Below are 23,039 nucleotides of genomic sequence, written 5' to 3' on the forward strand. Positions count from 1 at the left end.
CCTAGTAAACATGAAACAAAAGTGTTTCAAATTCTAGCTGTTCTAAATGTACTTTAAGTAATATTTTTTATTAGGCAATGTAACAGTAGAGACGAATTCAATCATTCATCTTTGGAGGAGAAAGACTTAACAATCTCATCCTGCAGATAACATATACAAACAGTAGACTGTACATTAATTATTTTCTAATAACTAATAATTTATTTGAAACTGTATTTTAAGTGTCTATCCGAAGTTCTTTCCATACTTCCATCTTTTGGCTAGAGAATTCCTTGGTTATCTGTTTTAAAGCTATTATGAGGAGGATTCAAAGAAAATTCATCACAGAAGGCACATGTTGAACAATGTAATGTGTCTAATAAAGAGGTCACATAGATTGGGCCGATTGGAGAAGTTACCTCAAATCTGTTTGATTTTTGCAATGTTATGCCTTCTTACAAATAATTTATAATTATTTATCTACTTTCAAAAAAGAATGCTACTAACATCTGACATTATGACAACTCTAGAGCTGTGATTTTTTTCAATTGGTTGTTACAAGCCAATATTTAAGCAGGGGTAAATACACCTTGAAATGTGTGTGTATATATATATATATATATATATATATATATATATATATGCACACACACACACAAACACATATATATACATACATACACATGATCTTCATTTAAGTTCTTTATTATTTTAACAATGTATTTTAGGGATAAGAAAACTAAATTCTATTCCTGAAACTAATATTATACTATATGTTAACTAACTGGAATTTAAACAAAAATTTGAAAAAAAGATAAATAATTTCCTTCTAAATAGAAAGCCAATTACTAAAGCTAAAATCGCAAATCTAACCCAAGTTCAGGAGTCCAGGTTGTGAGAGTACCATAATGATAGAGGGAAAAGGGAGATTAATGTTCAGCCAGTGCTTTTTACAAATGGCTAATCTACATACATCACATTATTTCCCAAACAAAAGTCATTACATTCTTTCTTCCTGCTCCTGCTAAAGCCATCAGGCTGAATGTCCTGTTTTTATTCTTTTCCCATTAATATTATCTTTGATGAAAAATTTAAATATGGTCTTTTCAGTGTAAAACTCTTAGCATACGACATATGCAGATATTTGGGGCATGGGAACAGGAAAACACAGTGTGATTGGTCCCAGGCCTTTAATATTATCTTAGATAACCACATAGAGCATACTTGAGTTCAGGTCTATATGACCCTTTCTTGCTGTGCATTAAAAAAATAAATTCTTTCACACCATAGTTTCCTTATTTTTAGAAAGGAATTATGTATTTTCCTCCTGCAATTCAGTCAGGATACCATGGGAGGCTTTAAAAATGTTAATAAGGAGCAGTAATTTAAAAAAAAAAAAAGATAAAATGCTACTCAGAGGAATTTTATAAGAATCTGCTGCCCTTATGAAGCTTGTATTACTTACAAAGGAGTAAAAATTCATCATCACCTCTGATTTTAGTACCTCACTCAATAATTTCACTTTATTATTCTCTTCATCCCTCTTCAAAGCCTTTCAATCATTCCAGTTTTATTTTCAGTGTTTTTCTTCAGTACCAAAATCTTGCTGAAATAAAACCTGACTGTAGAATCATTACAGGATTTGTTGGCAGTGCGGTCATTAAAATTGTGTGAGCATCTCCCTCATACAACTTCTTTTAAGGGCGTAACATAACACTAATACTGTATTTTTTATGGGAAGAAATATTTTTCTTTGTGTGCTAAGATCAAGAACAAGTGAAATTACACAGCACTAAATTCTGAAATTTTAGATAAAAAATTTCACAAATAAGTAAAAGATGGCTACGATGTGTTAAGGGTAATCATTAACTGTACTTACAGATTATAATAGGATTATAATTTTTTTCATTGTTACAGGTGATAATATTTTAAACAAAATAACTTTCATGCCCAAAATTATGGTATTTAAGGATGAAAGGAATCAACAGAGCTAGGGAATACATTAAACTTAAAATTCTGAAATATTTTGTTTTCAGTTTGAGGATAAGGAAAATTTCAAAAACAGAAATAGGAACAGAGAATACTGAACTTCAGAGTACATAAGAATTACTTCAGGTGATTGATAAAACGCAGCTTCCCAATATGCCATCATCAAAGACTGTAATTTAATTGATGTGGGCAGAATTTGGGGGATCTGCATTTTAGCAAATATTCCCAATGATTCACAGATTCAGAGAGTCTGTTTGAGAACCACATGAATAAATGGGCAGAACTCAGGGCCCTTGACTCCAAGTTAAATACTGTTTCTGCTATACCACAACATCTTTGACTTTTTTTTTTAAGATATTATTTATTTATTTGACAGACAGAGATCACAAGTAGGCAGAGAGACATGCAGAGAGAAAGGAGGAAGCAGGGTCCCTGCTAAGCAGAGCGCCCAATAAGGTACTTGATCCCAGGACCCTGAGAACATGACCTGAGCCAAAGGCAGAGGCTTTAACCCACTGAGCTGCCCAGGCGCCCCATTGTGCAAATACTTGGAATTATCAGTCCAAAGTGTCCATTGAGTTTTGACCTTGATTTATAGAAATTACTATTAGAAATGTCATCCTTTCTTCCTGGGAGTACCTAATTTATCTACACTGAGATCACTTTGACTATTTCCATATTATTGTGGTTCTGGCTACAGAGAAGGATGACTAAGATCTGATATGTGTTTTCTGGTCAAAGATATAAATGGTAACTCAAAACATGACCCTTTGGTTGGAAACCACCACTGACTGGTGGTTAGAGTTACAAGGACACCGTCACCTTGAAAAAGAACTACCCTGGGAACACATGAGTGGCAGCACCTGATTTACCATCGTTAAATGTGGTCTGGTTTAAAAACAAAAAAGAAGTGCTGCATCTCTTTGAAATTGGAAATTATTCTTACAATGACAAACCCCTGGACTATTTTACCTTACATAGAAGCTTAGTAAATAAAACTGCAACAAAATAAAATCTGGACTTGTTCATCAAATTTACAAAGCAACTTGCTAAGGAAGAAGAAAAGGTAAATTTTTCCACCTTTCACCAGCTTTCTACTTTAACCTCCTAGAGGGAATATCCTTTACCCATTCTACCTTGATCAAGCAGAAAAGCAACTAAATCTAAAATTGTGCCAAATGGGGAGCCTGGGTGACTCAGTGGGTTAAAGCCTCTGTCTTCAGCTCAGGTCATGATCCCAGGGTCCTGGGATTGAGCCCCACATCAGGCTCTCTGCTCAGCGGGGAGCCTGCTTCCTCCTCTGTCTGCCTGCCTCTCTGACTACTTGTGAACTCTGTCAAATAAATAAATAAAATCTTTTTTAAAAAAATAAATAAAAAATAAAATTGTGCCAAATGTTAAAAACATTGTAGAAAATTTCTGGTTTTTTTTTCCCCAGAAAGTGGGAGAGAAAATAGTTGTTCAATTTAGGATAATTATCAGCTTCTTGAAATTTAAATCAAAAGTGCTTTCTATTCTTTAAGCTAATTACCTGGTATGGATTTAGAACACTGATCACCACAAATAAAATTTCCTTTTCACAAGAATGAGAGAAGTTTAATTTAAATGAGTTAAAGAATCAGAGTTGAAGGCTTCATTCTATCACTAACTTGAACCTCTTAAAGACTACACCTTGGGGGGACCAGGGTGGCTCACTGGGTTAAAGCCTCTGCCTTCGGCTCAGGTCATGATCCCAGGGTCCTGGGATCGAGCCCCACATCGGGCTCTCTGCTCAGTGGGAAGCCTTCTTCCTCCTCTCTTTCTCTGCCTGCCTCTGCCTTCTTGTGATCTCTGTCAAATAAATAAACAAAATCTTTAAAAAAAAAAAAAAGACTATACCTTGAACCTCTGCTTCACTTGTAGATAATATAATGAATCATCTAAGAATTTAATGAAATTGATTACAAAAGATTTTGCAAACCGTAAATCACACTTTATCATCCCATTTATACTTGAATTTTCTAATTAGGAAATCCACTTCAGTGTTTTAAAAGTCTCTAAAATAACTTGAGGATTTAATTTGCTAAATTAAAAAAATTACAACTCACTCCATTAAGTACAGTTGACCCTTGAAAATACAGGGGTGAAGAGGCACCGAAACCCTGTGCAGTTGAAGATCTGTATATAACTTCTGACTTCCCCAAAATTTAACTAGTACCCTACTACTGACCTGAAGCTTTACTGACGACATAAATAACGGATTAATAAATATTTTGTATGTTATACATATTATATATTGTATTCTTACAATAAAGTAAGCTAGAAAAAAAGAGGATGTTATTAAGAAAATCATAAGGAAGCGAAAACACATTTATAGTACTGCATTATAAAAAAATTGTGTATATCTGGACCTGTACAATTCAAACCCATGTTGTTCAAGGGTCTATAATACACTGACATGCATGTCATGGGATCTTGCCATGAGTGCTCCTGTATAGTATAAAAGCACAGCTAAACACCTGGGAGCATTTCAGAAGAGGAACACCTCAATTTGGTTACCTATTTTCTGTGAAGTACTCTTGAACATGAAAGCTTCTGAGTGTTAATTGACACTTTCATCTTGAATTGGAGAGTCTTGATAAATTATCATTTTTTTTAAATGTCATGTTGTACTCCTCACATCGTTGTATTGAGTTTTCCTCATTTCCAAAGGAAACAAGAGTACATGAATAGATTTGCTCACATCAAGGACAGTGTACCTGAAACACAATGACCAGAGCCAAGCCATACCTTCTTAACATGACTTCAGTTCAGAAAGTGAGGTTGCTATAAAATTCCAAAATTTTGGCTTGTTTCCTCATTTCATATATTGTTCTTAAATTTTTCCCATGTATGAAGTAAATTCATAGACCTCTCATTGAAAGTGATCCTACGTAGGGCACCTGGGTTGCTCAGTCAGTTGGGTGTCCAACTCTTGATTTTGGCTTAGGGCATGATCTCAGGGTTGTGGGATGGAGCCCCACATCAGACTCCAAGTTCAGCATGGAATCTGCTTGAGATTCTCTCTCTCTCCCTCTCCCTCTGCCCCTCCCCTGCTCATGTTCTTTAAATAAATAAATAAATAAATAAAATCTTTTTGATAAAGATGATAATTATTTATTTAATAAATGGAAAATACAGCTGTTAATAGTGTTTGGGCTAACTATCCAACAAAAATGTTACTAAATCTCTACTCTGTGAGTAGATATTTATCGGCTAACTGTCCAAAAAAATGTAACTAAATTATTTATCGGCTAACTGTCTAACAAAAAGGTTACTAAATCTCTACTCTGTGCAGACCAGCAAAGCATAAGTGGCAATAAGAAAGTCTTATTATAAGAAAGTAGCAGGTTCTTAATGTTATCTGATTGGTGTGGAGAGGGAATGATCTGGGTTGGGGGATGGAGAAATCATAGAGGTCTAACCTGCTCTAAGAGAGACTCCATTAAGAAGTTGAGGGTTCAACTGAACTGTATAGGAAAGGTCCATTTAGGTGAAGTGCAAAGCAGGTGATATCAGTACAGCTGGAGAGTTGAGTAAAGGTGTGGAGGAGGGAACTATATAAAGCCTGTGAAAAGATTAGCAAAAGCACAACTTATATATGCCTGAAGTTAAGCAATGATCTGAGATTCATCAGTTAATGAAACAAAAAAAATCTAGATAGTTTAGGCACCCAAAATAAACTTCTATATCAACAGCCAAAGACTGGGAATCCAACCTATATGTTTAGTTATCGAGGTGACATTTCTGAACACAAAAATAGATGGCCTAAGTTGACTTTTTTAAAAAATAAAAGCTTAAATTTAATGAGAAAAGTGGATAGGATATTTTCTCTTTCATGCCACATGCTTATTTGATTGGATTTTTTACATTGCAAACAGATGTTTTAAAGTAATTTCAATACACTTTAATCTTAATGACAGAGAAGTCATGACATTTAAATGTCACAAATATTTGCTATACAGGTCTTCTTTTACATAACATTAGATTAAAATACTAAAGAGAAACACACCAAATGCTAATGGTTAGGGTCTCTGTGTGTAAAGTAATGAATGATAATTCTTCTTCTGTATGATTAAACTTGAATTCTTACAGTAGTAAAGAGTAAAGTGAAACAAATACCAGTTAGTCATACTTAGAGAATTATTTGGAAAACTTCAGCATTAAATGATAAAAAAGTAGAAAAGACAAAATAATGGCCCAAACAAGATAAATGGTTATGCTCACATAAATATCCCTCCTCCCCCCAAGGAACATAAACCTTGTCTAATTCAAGGCTCCACTATCCCAAAAGTGTGGCCCTCAACCTCTTGGCCCAGTAAAGTTGTAGCTGAGTTTTAGGCAATACAATGGAGAAGGACTTGAAGAAGAAAAAGAGGGCAAAGAGTTGGTGTCGGTGGTCTCTGAAGGAGTGTATTATTCATCTATTCCATACAAATTACCATCAACTTACCACCTTAAACACAGATATTTATTATCTTACAGTTTCCTTGGGTCAGGAATACAGACACAGCCTTATAGTTCCTTTGCTTAGGGCTACACACTGCTGTTACGAAGATATTGGCTGAACTGCATTCTCATCTGGGGGCAAAGTGGGGACGAATCCATTTCTAAGTCGACTCAGGACATCACCTACACATGAGAATAACATCCTGCCACCTTTGTCATATTTTATTGGTTTATAACACATCAGTGATCCTGCCCGCTTTCACAGCAAGGGAGAGGATACAGGGAGAGGTCTCCTGAGCAACAGGAGACAAAGATAATAAGGGCTTCTCTCATGTCTGTCTACTACAGGAAGGTTCTCAGACATAATTACACAATCTTCCCTCTTGTGTTCCATTAGCTAAAGCTGAACGACATCTAGTTGGAAGATGCAGACTTTTTCCCCCCAGATTGCCATGTGTCCTAATACCAATGTGATTATTGTGGAAGAAGGAGAGAGTGAATTTTGGGAGACAACTAGCAGACTGCCTTCCAATCAGAGAACTTCCAGTCAGAACTTCTGCAGCAATCCAGTGAAATAAGGAACAAGACAGCATCTGGCACAGATTAGTAGTCAGATGACATTCTCTGATTATAATTTGTAGTTTGATTATTAGAATAGAAATTAAATTCTGTTAAAGGATGAAAAGTGTTTGAATAGAAAATCATGCTCAGGGCACCTGGGTGCCTCAGTGGATTAAGCCGCTGCCTTCGGCTCAGGTCATGATCTCAGGGTCCTGGGATCGAGCCCCGCATCGGGCTCTCTGCTCAGCAGGGAGCCTGCTTCCTCCTCTCTCTCTGCCTGCCTCTCTGCCTGCTTGTGATCTCTCTCTGTCAAATAAATAAATAAAATCTTAAAAAAAAAAAAGAAAAGAAAATCATGCGCAATTTACTAGTACCACAAGATTTAGTTCTCAGGTAAATTAATTCAAGACAGTCTTACAGCTTTCATTCCTATAAACACCATTAACCAGATAACCTCATTTTTAAAAAGTATATATCTGTATAACCTTTTGCCATTTCCATAGGACTTTCTCACGTATTGTATTTTATTCTTAGTTTTCTCAAAGAGTGTCCATTCCTCTCACTTAGCAGGTCAAGTTTAAATGACTGGCTCAAAATTCAGTAACTGGCAAATGGCACAGGCCAACCTAATGCACAGGTCACATACCACTACATAGCTTCTACTACACCATAATGTCAGGAAATCAATTTCACTGAAGAACAAAAATGCAAGATATTAAGCATTTGAACAAAAGCTAGATGAGATGCTGGTTAAGTTCCAGAAATATGGAAATATCAGATAATTGCCAGATTCTTGTTTTGGTCCCTTTGCTGTGTTTAAGATAGCCTCACCCAAAAGGACTGATGAAAAGAAGGAGAAAAGAGAAAAAGGGAAGGCAGGCCAGAGACAGCAGTTTACTAAAGGGTCCTGTCCCACTAGAAGAGCTTTAACATTTGAATAAGTGACTCCAAAGAGAATTTGTTAAGTCAAGAAAACTATTAGTTACAAAGTGAATCCAGTCCTTCAGAAATGTGATGGTTGCAAACACTGAGATCTTTCCAAAACAGGTCATTGCTAGGCTATTAAAATTAAACTCTTTCACATACACTCTCCACCCTTCACTCTCTAGTACCCTAGACCCACTATGGCTGTGGCTGTGGGTTTTTTTGTTTTGTTTTGTTTCTGGAGAACTAAAGAAAGAAATTGGGCCAAGCGTCATGAGTCACTAAAGATCAGTCTCAGAGGTAAGTTTCTCTGATCCTTTACATGCCCTCACTCCTCCCCAGACTCAGTCAGGTTGTTTGATATTTACTCTGATTATCCAGTATGTTTCATTGTGGACTTATAATAGTAAGTGATAATTATAAATAATGTAATTAAATTAAGTGTGAAATAATAGCTGTGTAATAATAATGTGAAAATCAGGATGTCAGGGTCTAGCTCACTACTATATTTCTGCAGCACATTATATACACGTACATAGATACCCCATATATACTTGTTGATGGTCTAAACATAACGAATTCATTGGGAAAGCATCACAATATAATGAAATGAGCATGAGTTTTGGAATTAAATTTCTGCCTATAATCATTTTTTTTCTTTTTTCTCTCCTCCCACCCTACAACCAACCAGCTTTAAAGGTCATCCACCATCAGTGGATAGACTCTGGAACATGACTTATACTTCCTAAACCTGGTTTTCTACTTCTACACAATTATAATGATACTTTGTTGAGCTCTCATACAGATTACATGACACAGCATATACAAAGCCCCAAGGTGTAGCAAGTGCTTGTGTTTTCTGTCTCATTGGCATCTCTGTTGCTATTACTATGCAGAGATTCTATTATTACTACTTGTCAAATGGCTAAGTTCTTAGGTAAAGGATTTGTAAAACAGACACAGATGGATAAATACATAAAATGATCAAGTCTGATGTAAAGGAATGATAATATATAGTTTATTATTTGTAAAGTATTACAAATTGAATTGATATGGTTTTCCTGGCTTTGTTTGGTTTAACTTCTATCTTATACTGAAAAACAATAGTTTTCAATATTGAGTTACAGTTAAGATTCTTAAGAGCCAGAAAACTGATGCTCCCAGAGAAGTGAAGCTTGAATGAAAAATATTTCTGTTACCACCCCAAGCCCTTTAACCAAGTTTAAAAATTTTTTGTGTGTGTAAATACAAAGCTATTACATTTTAAGTTCTAAACATATAATTGAAATATAAAACTACAGGCACAATCACCAACGGAATCTTTCAAAAGTTAATTCTTATACTTTACATAAATGGCTTAAGAAAAAAGAACATTTTCAGGGGCGCCTGAGTGGCTCAGTAGGTTAAGCCTCTGCCTTCGGCTAAGGTCATAATCCCAGGGTCCCGGGATAGAGCCCCGAATCGGGCTCTCTGCTCAGCAGGGAGCCTGCTTCCCCCTTTCTCTCTGCCTGCCTCTCTGCCTACTTGTGATCTCCCTCTCTGTCAAATAAACAAATAAAATCTTTAAAAAAGAAAAAAGAACATTTTCAGATTTGGATTCATTTGTCCAAGTAATACTTATTTGTCTTTGTCAGAAGGCCGCACTGTATCCTACAGAAGAAAAATAAAGTGATCATGAACCCCAGCAATTAAAATGAGACTTTGGAGAAAAATACTTTGAACTTAACCAGTAAGTTCCTGTAATTTCATTCATCTATATGTTTGATTTGAAGTTTGATTTTAAGAAAACTGAATGAGAGCATCTATTACCTTTTTGCTCCAAATGCCAAAGATGCTGAGAAACACTTAAATTTAATGCCAGGGGAGCAGAGTTTCCATTTCTGTTTCTTCTGTACCACTGAGGGCACTTGTTCATGTCTGAGGGGGAAAAAAAAAAAAACTGTATTGGGACGCTTGGGTGGCTCAGTTGGTTGGACGACTGCCTTCAGCTCAGGTCATGATCCTAGAGTTCCGGGATCAAGTCCCGCGTCGGGCTCCCGGCTCCATGGGGAGTCTGCTTCTCCCTCTGACCTTCTCGCTCATGCTCTCTCTCACTCTCTCTCAAATAAATAAATAAAATCTTTTAAAAAAATTGTATGCATAAATTTTCCCTTTACCAATTAAATTTTCATTTTTTATACTCACAGTTCTCTAATTCCAATGTTTGGTGGAGAAGTCAGTCAAAAAGCTTCCAGCCTAAGAATATTGGATTTGTCAATCCATAATGTACAGGGCATCTCAATTTTCTCTGCTATTTCTTTTTTCTCTAACAAGTTCTCATATCACTATTTCAAAGACATACTTTCAGAGGAACAAAACAAAATTAACTCATACACCTCTTACTCCTTGAATATTTATTATTTTCTTCAACCTCTTGAAATCCAAGGATCAGATATAATGGAGAAGTAGCATACTGAGATGGAAGATAATATATTCTGAGTTCTTTATAAAGCCTGTTTTCACACAATTTGAGAACAGAATCACTCACTTTATTCTCACAATGAATCTGTCTGGTACTACATGGCATGAGGCCAAACTATAAAACGATGTTTTAATGTTGCAAGCAAGTTCAAAGAAACACCTTAATGAAGTTTGGTCCTGCCTGAATATTAAGAATAGCTTCGAAGACTCAACAGAGCATGTTCTACAATCTGATGATTATTTGTATTTCCCCATATAAGGTGGAACAAAACAACAGTTATTTCAACAATGTATACTAAACCTATAGATACGTTTTTACTGCCAGTCATCACCCTACGCTTGTAATTAACTCTGCAGACATTATGCCTCGCACCTAAGAACTTAACCTAGTTGCTCAAAGAGAAAAAACTATTTTTTGAGGACAGAGCATTTGAAATTACACAGAACCGATAGAAAATAATGAGTAGAGGAACTCTTTAGCTCAAGAATAAAAAACATTTAATGACAGGATAAAATAAAATTATTTCCTTTATCGGGGACAGTGTAAAACATTACCTACTAGGCTAAGAAATTTTTTTTTCTCTTCCTTAGTGTATTTTAAATGACCACAGTTGTGCAGACCCTAGACCTAGGGCAGTGGAAAACACAAAATGAACCAGTGAGGGAGGCAGCCCTCAAGGACATAAGAGTGTTGCAGCCATTTACCTGTTTCCAAATTTTACTATTTTACTTTAAAAAAATTTTTTTATTTGGTAATTTACTTAACTGATTGTATGGAGAACCAATTAAAATACTGATGTTATTGTATATTTATTATGATTAACATAAAAACAGGTACTGTTTTTGAAAACCAAATAATTTATATAATAATAGTGTTCAGAGGCACCCTGGTGGCTCAGTCAGTTAAGCATCTGACTCTTGATTTCAGCTCAAGTCATGATCTCAGGGTCCTGGGGTCAAACCCCACATTAGGCTCTGCACTCAGTGGGGAGTCTGCTTGAGGATTTTCTCTCTCCCACCTCCCTCTGCTCCTCCCTGCCACTTGGACATACACTCTCTTTCTAAAGTAAATAAATCTTTAATAATAATAATAATAAATAATAATAAATGCTCATTCTTACAGACCACGTAAGACAACCAGTGTTCTCAATAATGTTCTAAACCAGAGGGTCGTAAAGTGTGGTCTCAGGTAAATAGCATCTGTATCACGTATGAACTTGTTAAAAATGCAAATTCTCAGGCCCACCCACCTCTACTAAATCAGAACCTGAGAATGGGGCCCAGCAACCTGTGATTTAGTAAGCCCTCCAGAGGATTCTGATATAAACTTAAGTTTGAGAACCACTGCTCCAACCTAGTCTATGAAGCTTTAAAGCAGTGTTATAGAAAATGAAATCTTCATCCCACTAACTCAACCTTATATACTTTTCAGAGGCAATGTTTGCAGCGAGACTTGGAAGCCAGTAAAAGTGATTTTTCTGTGGTTTCCAAGAAGCCGAATACCTGATTCCACTTTGCTTCCTCCTAACCAATCATTTTGCTGAGATTTTTGGTTTTGATCTATTTTTACTTTAACATCTCTTAAGACAGTAGAACTGGGGTACACTTCCTTAAGCTGAGTTAGCAGTTCCCAGCTAAAAACATGTTTTCTTTGAAATCTTCACTCCATTATCTTCAGCTTAACAGTGTCACTAATTACTACACTATAAATCCAAGCTGAATATTTTTCAAGAAAAGTAATACACTTACTAGCTATTTCAGACCAGAAGTACTGATGTGTTCTTTATAAACCCCTACATTTTTAGAAACTAGTTAGAATAATATATTGCTTTAATTTAGACATTGAAAAATAGAAGACAACTCTGAAAATAGAAATGACCTTTCCCAAAATTCTTTTATAACCATCACCCTCCACGTAGAAGCATTTAGATGAAGGCCAAAGACCTATCAAAATATACAAATAATTTTTAACCTATTAAAATGTTTAAAATCTCTACATCACTATGATTCAAAGCCTTATTTCAAAGTCACTAAATACAATAATTATTTCAATTTACATAAGTGTTTAGATTTGTTCTTTTTCTCTTCTTAATGGTTTCTTTAGATACTTAATTTACAGACTCCTCCTTTTGTGTTTGAAGCTATGCATCTAACAAAAAATATGTCACATTGTCTCAAAGCTTCTCAGAAGTTGCCAGAAGCCTGAACTTCCTTTTTTTTTTTTTTTAGGTTCCCAGTATGTATGTAAATAGTAATAATAGATAAGCTAAAGATGGTTACAAAAACTGTGGTATATCCTTAAAGTATAAACTAGCACATTTGTCACATTCAAAAATACAGTATCACCTCATTTGGAGATAATTTAACTTGAGATGCTTCAGAAATGTGAGGCCTTGGACTACATTGTTTTCTTCACCTCTGCCTCACCCACTGTCACAGGTTCTTGATTGTCTATAACTCTTGTTACACTAAATTGGAATACCAGTCTGGAGGAAAAACTGTTCCCTGGCCTTAATATTCTTGGGTTAGAGAAAGAAGATAGGAAGGAAAGGCTAGAGGGGCAATGGTTGACAGAGCTATCTGTTCTATCTTTACCTGTCTGCTGGGCAAGTAAAGAGAAAGGGGATATAGGTGGCATATCGATCTGCTAAAACACTGGCCTAAATTTTCCAGGTGCACAGATAGAAATTTCTGAAATAGGGCTATGGGATCTATCTCCTAGGAAAAGTTGGCACTTTCAGATGGATGGCTGGAAATACCCGTCATCCACGAACTGGAGGTAGCAGTTCTTCCCAAAGCATCAGGAAACTCAATTGTGCCTCTGTCGCATCTAGCTAAAGAAAATGCCAGAATACAGTCATTAAAAATACTGAGTATCTTATTCTGTAAAAGAGGTTTTCTATTTTTTGGTTTGTTTGTTTTTGTACATGGAAGATAGAAGAAGAAAGAAATGAATGCCATTCAGCATGTATGGACTCATGAATCTTGTCTGTTTCCTAAAATCTTGTAGAATAGTATGGCTTCCTATTCCCGCATGAGTACCCTGAAGGGCAGAGAAGTTTCCTGCTTTGCTTTTCTTTTTAAAATATTACTGTACTGGGCGCCTGGGTGGCTCAGTGGGTTAAGCCACTGCCTTCGGCTCAGGTCATGATCTCAGGGTCCTGGGATCGAGTCCCGCATCGAGCTCTCTGCTCAGCAGGGAGCCTGCTTCCCTCTCTCTCTCTCTCTCTGCCTGCCTCTCTGTCTACTTGTGATCTCTCTCTGTCAAATAAATAAATAAAATCTTTAAAAAAAAATATTACTGTACTCCCACAGCCATGTCATAAATGTTCAATTTTTTTTAATGATTGAAATGATGAATGTATGATATGGACAACATATCATATGGATAACAGAGTAGGCTCTCTTGAAAGGAGTGTAAAACAATAAACCCAGGTTCTTAAAATTCCTGAATGGCACCAAGCAGGGGCAAGGGGCACCAACTAAAAAAATAAATAAATAAACCAATTTAGTACATGTCATTTGGCCAGAGATTTTTACCATCTTGACATTTTTGTAGTCTTTCAAAAGAAGTAATAGGTTCAGACACTTCTATAACCTCTATCATGTAGAACAAAAAGAATATGCAACTTTCCCAGCTTTTTAAAATTCCAAACTAACTCTTTCAGGACACTGGGATCTAATCAAAGGTCTTGCTCTACAATATCCAAATGCCCTCAAAAAGTTAATAAATGGTTAAAGTGTTTAATTCCTGTATCATTTATTTGGGTCTTTCAATTCCAATGGACAAGAATTTCAACTCAAGGTGCTTCAAAGCAAACTACTGATTCATATTTGAATACTGAAAAACAAGGTAAGATCTTGCTTCAGCCATAGCTGGACTCCGAGCTCAAATATTCCCCATCTGCGGTTTAACTTTCCTCCAACTCTCAGGCATGCCTCCCTGAGTATTAGCTTCATTCTCAAACTTCATATGCTGATACAAGAAGTTCCAACCTCACACATCATTCTGCAAAGACTGCCTAGAAAAGAGTCTACTTCCTTAAGTGGGGGTGGGAGGTGGTGGCCAAAAAAATCCTAGGACGGTGGCTTTTTGTCTCTGATTGGCCAGGTTCGGTCACATACTTTTCTGTAAACTAATCCCAGCTACCGGGAGTACACAACACCTCCAATGGTGAGACTTGAGTCTTGGGTCACCCAGTGAGTGAGAGTAGCTATTGATCTGAAGCAAATGGGCTAAAGGGTGAGGCTGTGCTGTTGGAACCTCCAAAATAACAGGTGTACTGCTTCCATAAACAGGTGTGAGTAGTTGGGACAAAAGACCACAGACAGCCACTACAAGTTATCGTTAGAAGCCCCAACCTCCCCGACTTGTTAAACTCTCACATATGCTATGTTAGTGGATCAAAATATGATTTAAAAAAAAAATCATTCGATTCTCGACTTAAGTTTTGAAGGTGTGCAACCTCACACCTTGTATCCAAAATGTCGCTTCAATCGTTGGTCTTCCACTTGTCTTCAAGAACTGGAACACTTGGTCTTTCGGAAAGCCGGCAAACAGAAGCAACAACAACTCTGGTTTACAACCTGGAAGCCGCCCGCCACTTGCTGCCAGGTCGTGTCACCACGACGACCAGCAGGAGCAAGACCAGAGGGAACGATGCACCCACTTCCTAGGCGGCGCGACCAGTATCATCCTTGGCGGTCCCCACCTTCTGCGCGCCGGCCGGGGCGGGACGCCCGGGGTCACCAGGCAGAGGCCAGGGCTGGCGGATCCTCAGGGTAGACCCTGGCTGGCCGCGAGCCGGGCGGATGGCGGCTCCTCCAGACCCCTGCTTCCGCCCCCGTCCCCACCCCTTCTTCAGCCGGGCGCGCGCGCGGGCCGGGAGCGGAGAGGCGGCGGGAGGGCGGTGGCGGCGGCGCGGCCGGGCGGGTCCCGGGGACGCGGTGCGCGTCGGAGCGAGCGCACGAGTCCCCGGCGCGCCCGCCGCGCTCGCCCCGCAGCCGCTGCCAGCCGGGCGCCGCCCGCGCTCTGGACCAGCCCCGGTAGCCCATCGAAGGCGTCCGCGGGGCCCCGGGGCGGGCGAGGGAAGGGCCGTCCGCCTCGCCCCCGCCCGGCTCGCAGCACTGAGTCCCCTCCATACGCCACCCGGACCGCGGGGCTGCCCCCGGGGAGTCGCTGAGGCGGAGCACCCCGGGAAGGAGGATCCCACGGACGCCTGCAGCCCGAGGTAATCGCCGTGGAAGACGGACGGGGCCGGTCCTCGCCCAGGAACCCGACCCCGGCGGCTCGGAATGCGGACTCCAGAATGCGCACTCTCGATCAGGACAAGTTTCTCGCGGTTTGAAGGGGTCCTGAAACCGTCACTAGTTATTATTTAATTAGCCTTTCCTCTTATGTTTTAAATAAGTTTATTTAGACAATGGAAAAAATAGCCTCCCGGATGACTGTAGGTTTATAAATATAATCCCGAAAGTTTTGCATGGTGTGGTTATTTGCTTATGCATATTTATTAACCTTTAACTCTGCAGCTAGTCAGAAAATTGACATTTAAAATATTTTTTGAGGAACATTACAACTTCGCTGTTGCGTTCAGGCATCGTGTTATTTATCAGCTTAGTTAGCATCTGTCTTCCCGAAGTGGTACCAAAGCCTGTCCCTTGGCGACGGGTCTTGCATGTGACACTCTTGCCCTCTAGTGCCTCACCAGCTTGGTAGCAGTTTGATGGCTAATATTAATAAGATGTTACATAACACAAGGGTACTGGGCCAGAACTGGTATTGCTGCGGCTCGTGAAGCCAAAACGCCTGAGCCGGTGGTAGTGGATGCTGCTGTTTGAGTTTCTTTTGTATCTGTTGAAACTTTCTCAAGCATTTTCGGCGCTTTCAACTTTAATTCCAGGTAAGTGCATCTGTTTATTTACACTATCCATTAATGCTCACCCATAAATGTAAGAAGGGCTTTTAGGTAGAGATGGTAACTTTGTTTTCAATGAATCTAAGAATTTCAGGATTGAACAAGTGCCTCATTTTATTCTTGTAGAAGAAATAGAACATTTTAATTAAATTAAGTGAGACACAAATATCATTCTGAGGTAATTTTAAAGCTTCTCTTAAATAAAATTAAGTATTAAGGAGATGATCCCTTATAATTGTTTAAGATCTCCACCAACAACTTGTAATTATTCTGCAGCAGATTTGTTAAACAGAACACATGTGTATTGCTTGATGGACTAGAAATTTGTAAGCAACATTAGAGATTTAAACTAAAACTACCTGTCTGTCTATACAGTGATGATCCTCAACAAGTCTTTCTATTTGATGCAATTCATTTTATAAACATTATTTAAAATTACACAGTTAATAAAATTACATGCAACTGGAAAGAAATAATCAGCCTATGTATTGAATATAGAAGTTTTAAATTAAAAGAAGATACATGTATCTTCCATTTAATATAACCACATTTTTTCCTCAAAAGAACAAAGTGATCACTGTTTAAAAGCTTACAGATCATCTTCCAACTAGCTCTTCTACTATCTGGAAACTATTTAAGCTTCAAACTCATTTAAAGTTGAAATTTAATTCCTATTCTTTATAAACACATTGAAGTACAGCAACATATGTAATCTGGGAAGAGTCTTAAGAAAATCACTCCTAAGTATATGTAAACACTACGTCTTCACATTAGATTAAAATAGAAATCAAATATTCAGATACATGTGAAACTCATCTCTAACCCACTTTTTCTTTGTCTTTAGAAAATATCATATTATCAACTATTGAACAATGCTATTCACCACAGAGCAGAATGATATGGAGGACAAACTCTCAAACATCTGATAGTCGGCTGGAGGGCATTTTTCCCTTTTTCTTCAGCTATAGCTTCCTATTAATATTGTATTTGACAAGGAGATTTCAAAAATAAATTTGAAAGAGACTCTTTTGAAAAATAGTACTGAACATATCAAGGGGTTTGCCCTAACAGAAGCTCTTTTTTTCTTTCTCAGTTAACACAATATCTACCAGCTCTCCTATTTTTATTGTTTTTCTTTATAGTTCCTAATGGTAAAATGGAAGGCTTCTCTCTTTGTATAAGTAAATATTACTATTAACCTGGTCACATGAGTTAATTTCTTCATAGTTTTTAGAATAAAAGATTCTTAGGTTACTAAAATGTTTTAGATAAAAGAAAACTTTTATCTCTTTCTAGAGAGATTTGTTATAGTTGAATTATGGTATACCTTCTCTTTCAGTACATTTTCTTGATGAAACTATTATTTCTGAAGATTACATCAAGTTATTAGAGTAATTCGTGATGTAACTGAAAGGCTTATTGAAAAAAATATAGAGTACAAGAGATAATTAGGCAGTAAGTTTCATTTTTCTGGGCCATATAGAATATATATTCACACATAATCAGTTCAATACTGAAAGAGTTGTTATGAGCTAAAATTTAAATAATCAGTGGTCAACTTGCTGTTTCAGAATTTTAAAACCATAAAGAAATTACAATTTTTTCTTTCAATTCAGGGAATCTTGTATGACTTCCTTGAAACCTGGCTGAGTCTCAGTTGTTCTTTAGTGATTAGTGCCAACTTTTAAACTTAAATATGTATTTTTGAGGTATGAAATATCTCCAAAGGAAACTGTATTTAAATACTTTGTGATTTGTATGCACTATAAAAACAGAGAAATAGAATTGGTGATAAAAACATTATTCTCAACTAAATGAATGTCTTGGATTTATAGTTGCTTAACAGTTTAGACAATAGGGAACAACAGTGGAAGTTTCCTTTCCTGAGGTGTGGCTATTGAAGATAAGCATCACACTGACATGCAGGAACTCTAAACACCTGTCCAGTTTAGAGGATGCTGCCAGGCCACAAAAGCAACAGCTTACATTATAATGATAATTAGTCTGAACAGCGCTCAAAATTGTTTTATAACTGAATTTTTTCTTAGAGTACCCAATAATTGGTTGTAGAAAACCAATTGGGTTTTTTGTCTGTTTGCTTGTTTTTAATAAAAACTATAGATTTAGGTTCTGGGATGTCACAGTGACCTTTACATTACTCTAAACATTCTTCATCAATTTTCTGTAAGTTGTGTAACTAGAAAAAATTTTCTTTTCTTTTTTCTTTTTCATTTCTTTTTTTTTTTTAATTCAGGCTTTTCTACAGTTAATGTGTATAACAATTTTTTTTTTACAAAAACTCCTAAAAATTACTGAGGGATATAATTCTTGATTACTATTGCCAAGCATGAGCTTAAAACATCAAGCGTTAAAGTCCCATACTAAACATTATAGCATTTCGATGATGGGTATCCATTTTACATACACTTCATTTTTAATTCTTTTCTTTGGTTATAATGTTTGAGGATAACATAAAGCAAGATATGGATTCTAGGCCTTGTTCTGCCCTGAGAGACATACTCTCGGACAACTCCCTTGCTAGCTCTGGGCCTTGGTCCCTTACCTGGACAGTGACAGTCTCAGAGATCCTTTCCTATCTTCTTTGTTGCTCAACACTATAGAAATCGTTCTGAAAGAGGACAAATGGACATGAAAAAAATTAGAATAATGCAAAACTTGTTGATTAGTACTGTTGTCTAAATATTTAGTAATAGATATGAAAGTTTTCAAAATAACAGTTAACCCTCATAAAGTGTTTACTTTGTCCAGGCACTGTTCTAAGCACACATATATTAATTTTTAGTTCATGTAATCTTCAAAAAGATTATCTGAAGTAGATGCTCTAATTATTTTCATTTCACAAATGAGGAAATTGAGACCTTGAGGGGTTACTTACCTTTCTAAGATCATATACTTGCAAATCGTAAAGATGGGGTTCAATTTGAGTCTGGTTCTAACACACATGCCCCGAACCACCATATTACATTGTCTTTCTATAGGTTTTCAAGTATCTGTGCTTGATATGCCTCCTCATAGAATGGCAGGGGCCCTCCAGGCAGTTCGTGTACCACTTCAATCATTTCCACCACTTCTACCCTTATGTACTGCTACATATGAAATGATCATTTATTCATTCAAGAGATATTTACTCAGCACACATTATTGTGTCAGGCTTAAACCAGTGCCCAAGACCATTACATGTGGTACCTTCTCCAAGCAAGTGTATACAGTCCAGTTTAGGTGATTTCTTTCCTATCCCATGACAGCCCAATGGGTTGAGTGTCACTTGCTCAAAAAGATGCCTAAGGTAACAGAGGAAGAATATGTCTGACTACTTTGTTGATGCATCCATAGGAGAGTAATAGAACAAGACCTGAGACCTCAGACTCCCTAAGACTCCCTATCGTATTTCTTCATTGCTCTTCTCTGCTCTGTTTACATTATCCTCTCTGCAGATTGGCTGCCTCTGCTTCTCTGGTTCATATAATCTTCCCTAAAACATAGCCAAAACTGATCTGTAACTTTACATCGTATGATCTAGGCAAACAAGGAGAGATTAGGTTAATACTTCTGTTCCCATGACTCTGAAGAAGAATTAAAACAACAAAGGTTATATTAGATCCTGAAAGCTGCATTAGCAGTCATCACAATGCCCTGCTATTCAGCAGACATGGATGCATACGTTGTAGCTCAGTTTAAGGGGATTTGGGAGACATTTTCTCCTCTAAGTCAGAAGAGACATTTTCTCTTTTAAGGCAGAACGAAGAGCAAGCAGTAGTGGGGTAGTTTTCTTGTCTTTCCTCACTGGCTGGCATAAGACTAAGAGAGGTGAAAGAAAATTTTTTTTCTTTGATAATTTCTAAATACAAAGAAGGAGGGAAAATTGCAATAGAAAGGCATTTTTCCTTGTAATGTATCAAACAAAGCCTGTGCCCCCAAGTGCAGCTATTTGGCCATCCATCCCAAAGGAAAACCACAGTTCTAGGGATGGAGTAGTGTTCTTGGTCATACTCCATGCAAATCAGCATCTGACTTCCCCACCACATCAGGGCTCAATTAATAGGACACAGTTTCACACATTTCCTCCCAGAGAAGAATGTGTTCTTTGTCAATTTTTAATACTACTAAATTACTTTTAGCAAATTCGTGTAATGTATTTGAAGCCTCCCAATGCATTTTCAACACTATAAAATACAGTTAATTTTGTGAAAGGGGAATGTTGTCAACATCTTTTAAATATCTTTCATTTATGTTAGAACCTGAAGTTCTTTAGTTATTAATACTCATTTTCCAGATGGCAATCTTTTTTTCAACATTTCTTGTACTGCCAACTTCAACGTGATTCTATTGCATTTAAAAATTGATTTTTACTTTGGGATGATGGTGGGTGTTAGTGGAAGAGAAAAGATAGGTTACAGTGACAAGTGGGTGCTGCCCCTTGCAGATATCAAAATACTTTGCAAAATGTATGTTTGTATATATTCAATTCTTCTCTATATATACAGAATGGCTTATGATTCAAAAATATAATTTCTCCCTCTGCCTTTTGTTAATGGTATATAATTAAATAATGGCTAATGCTCCCTTGGTGGAAAACAGATGTTTTCCTTTTTAAAAAACAGATGCATTACAAAGCAACTCTAGCCATGCCAATTTCTGAAAAATATCAGAATGGGAAAAGTAGGTGTTTGAGTAAGATTCAGTGACAGGTAACTTCTGCATGTGTCTGACTTATGACTGCGGTCAAGGTGGTCACTGCCTATTCACAGTGTTCATATTATCACCCTGACTATTTGAGGCCAGTGTGACTGGTGGAGGTATGCATTTACAGAAGACAGTTTGACTTAATGACTGCCCTCATTTGTGAAGATAGCTGCTATTTGTAAAATTTAGTACAGGCTCTCTTTTCATTCATTTAATAAATACTCATCAGGATGGTCTTACTTCAAGCACTGTATTGGTATCTAGAATATAAAGGTGAACAGGTACTTACAGATGCTTGCAATCTCTGGAGAAATATTACACAAAAAGCCGCACGACTAATTATACCTATGGAATGTGCTGCAGAGGTAAAGTAGATGGGGATGTGAGAATGTAAAAAGGGAGACCCAACAGATCTGGGGAATCAAGGAGGCTTTTGTGAGGCAGGAACATTTATGCTTAGAACCGTAGGATTCAGGGGATGAAGCCAGATGAAGACATGGGAGAAAACTTCCAAATGAAGTTTGGAAGTCCTTCCAAAGAGGACAGCATGTGAGAAGACCCTCAGTCAGAATCAGAGAAGAGGTGGTTGCTTTTTGAGAATGGAAAGAAGATTCATTTACCTGGAATTTAGAGAGGAGCACACCATTGCATCAGTCCTGAGATGTAAGAGTAGGAATTGTTCCTCACAGTGTCTTCTAGGGCATATATAGGAATTTTAATCAGTAAGTGAAATAGGCAGCCACTGGGACACATTTTCTGCTGGGAAGAAACAATTTGATTTGCACTTTGATGCTAGACTAAGAAAAGTATAAAGGGAGCCCAGAGTGTTCATGAGGAGGCTAGTGGTGCAGTAGTTCAAGTGAGAGGGACGTTGCCTAGGAAAGAGCTATATACTGGAGAGGTGAGGTGAGTTTTGGGAAATAGAAATGAGAAGGCTTGGGTTTATTTAGATAAGCAGAGGTAAGAAGAAAAGAAGGTGTCAAGCCACTACATGGTCCATGGGAAGCTGAAGATGGTTTTAGAGTGTAAATCATACATTCCATTTTAGACAGGCTGAGTTTTCTTGTGACATGAATTTCTTGGAGCTGAACAGTGGCTGATACATAGTAAGAAGAATACAGTTACTGTGAGTTATTGTTATTATATCAAGTTGATGGTTCAATTTGCAATCATAGAGCTCAGAAGAAGGAGGTTGGACTTACAAATAAACATTTGGCATTTGGGGCGCCTGGGTGGCTCAGTGGGTTAAGCCTCTGCCTTAAGCTCAGGTCATGATCCTGGGGTCCTGGGATCGAGCCCCGCATCGGGCTCTCTGCTCAGCAGGGAGCCTGCTTCCCTTCGTCTCTCTCTCTCTGCCTGCCTCTCTGCCTACTTGTGATCTCTGTCTGTCAAATAAATAAATAAAATCTTAAAAAAAAAAAAAAAGCCTCTGCCTTCAGCTCAGGTCATGATCCCAGGGTCCTGGGATTGAGCCCCACATCGGGCTCTCTGCTCAGTGGCAAGCCTGCTTCCCCTTCTCTCTCTGCCTGCCTCTCTGCCTAGTTGTGATTTCTCTCTCTGTCAAATAAATAAAGAAAATCTTAAAAAAAAAAAATTAAAAAAAAACATTTGGCATTTACTGGAGCATAGATGGTAGGGAAAGCCAATGAGTATATGAGCTTATCTGGGGTAATGGGGAGGAATGAGAAGAAGCCCAAGGATGGACATGATGCTGGGTTATGCCTCTGATTGAGTCTCTTCCTCTGCTCTGACTTTAGCTTCCTGCATCAAAGGGGGACTTCCTGTTCTTCCCACAACTCTGCTTACACTGGAATGCTTGAAGCTGTCCCTTTAAAGCCCTTAGTGAATTTTTATTGTCCATCTTCAGGATATTTCCCATTTCCCATGTTATTTATATCATTGTCATCACCATCATCACCATCCTCCTCCTCATCATCATCACAGGTAACATTTAGTATATTCATTCTATGTGCCAGACACTCTAAGAGCTTTTTATACTTGACCTCATACTCCTCATAAAAACGGTCTAATAGGTAC

At 37.6% G+C, this 23,039-nt stretch overlaps 1 protein-coding gene across 4 annotated transcripts in view; it reads left to right on the plus strand.

The window, feature by feature from the left end:
- Nucleotides 1-15,472: 15,472 nt before the first annotated feature.
- The window catches only part of LOC125093318 (bifunctional heparan sulfate N-deacetylase/N-sulfotransferase 3), a 178,217-nt gene continuing 170,650 nt past the window's right edge, over nt 15,473-23,039 (plus strand). For 2 of the 4 annotated variants that reach the window (XR_007125205.1, XM_047718316.1), the window contains exon 1: nt 16,151-16,283. The gene's annotated coding sequence lies outside the window, so the exon portion shown is untranslated. Of the gene's footprint in view, nt 15,612-16,150; nt 16,284-23,039 lie in introns of those variants that run through there. The other 2 variants (XM_047718315.1, XM_047718314.1) reach the window with 2 other exon arrangements.

This window comes from Lutra lutra, chromosome 2 (genome assembly GCF_902655055.1).
Source record: "Lutra lutra chromosome 2, mLutLut1.2, whole genome shotgun sequence".
NCBI classification, from domain to species: Eukaryota; Metazoa; Chordata; class Mammalia; order Carnivora; family Mustelidae; genus Lutra; species Lutra lutra.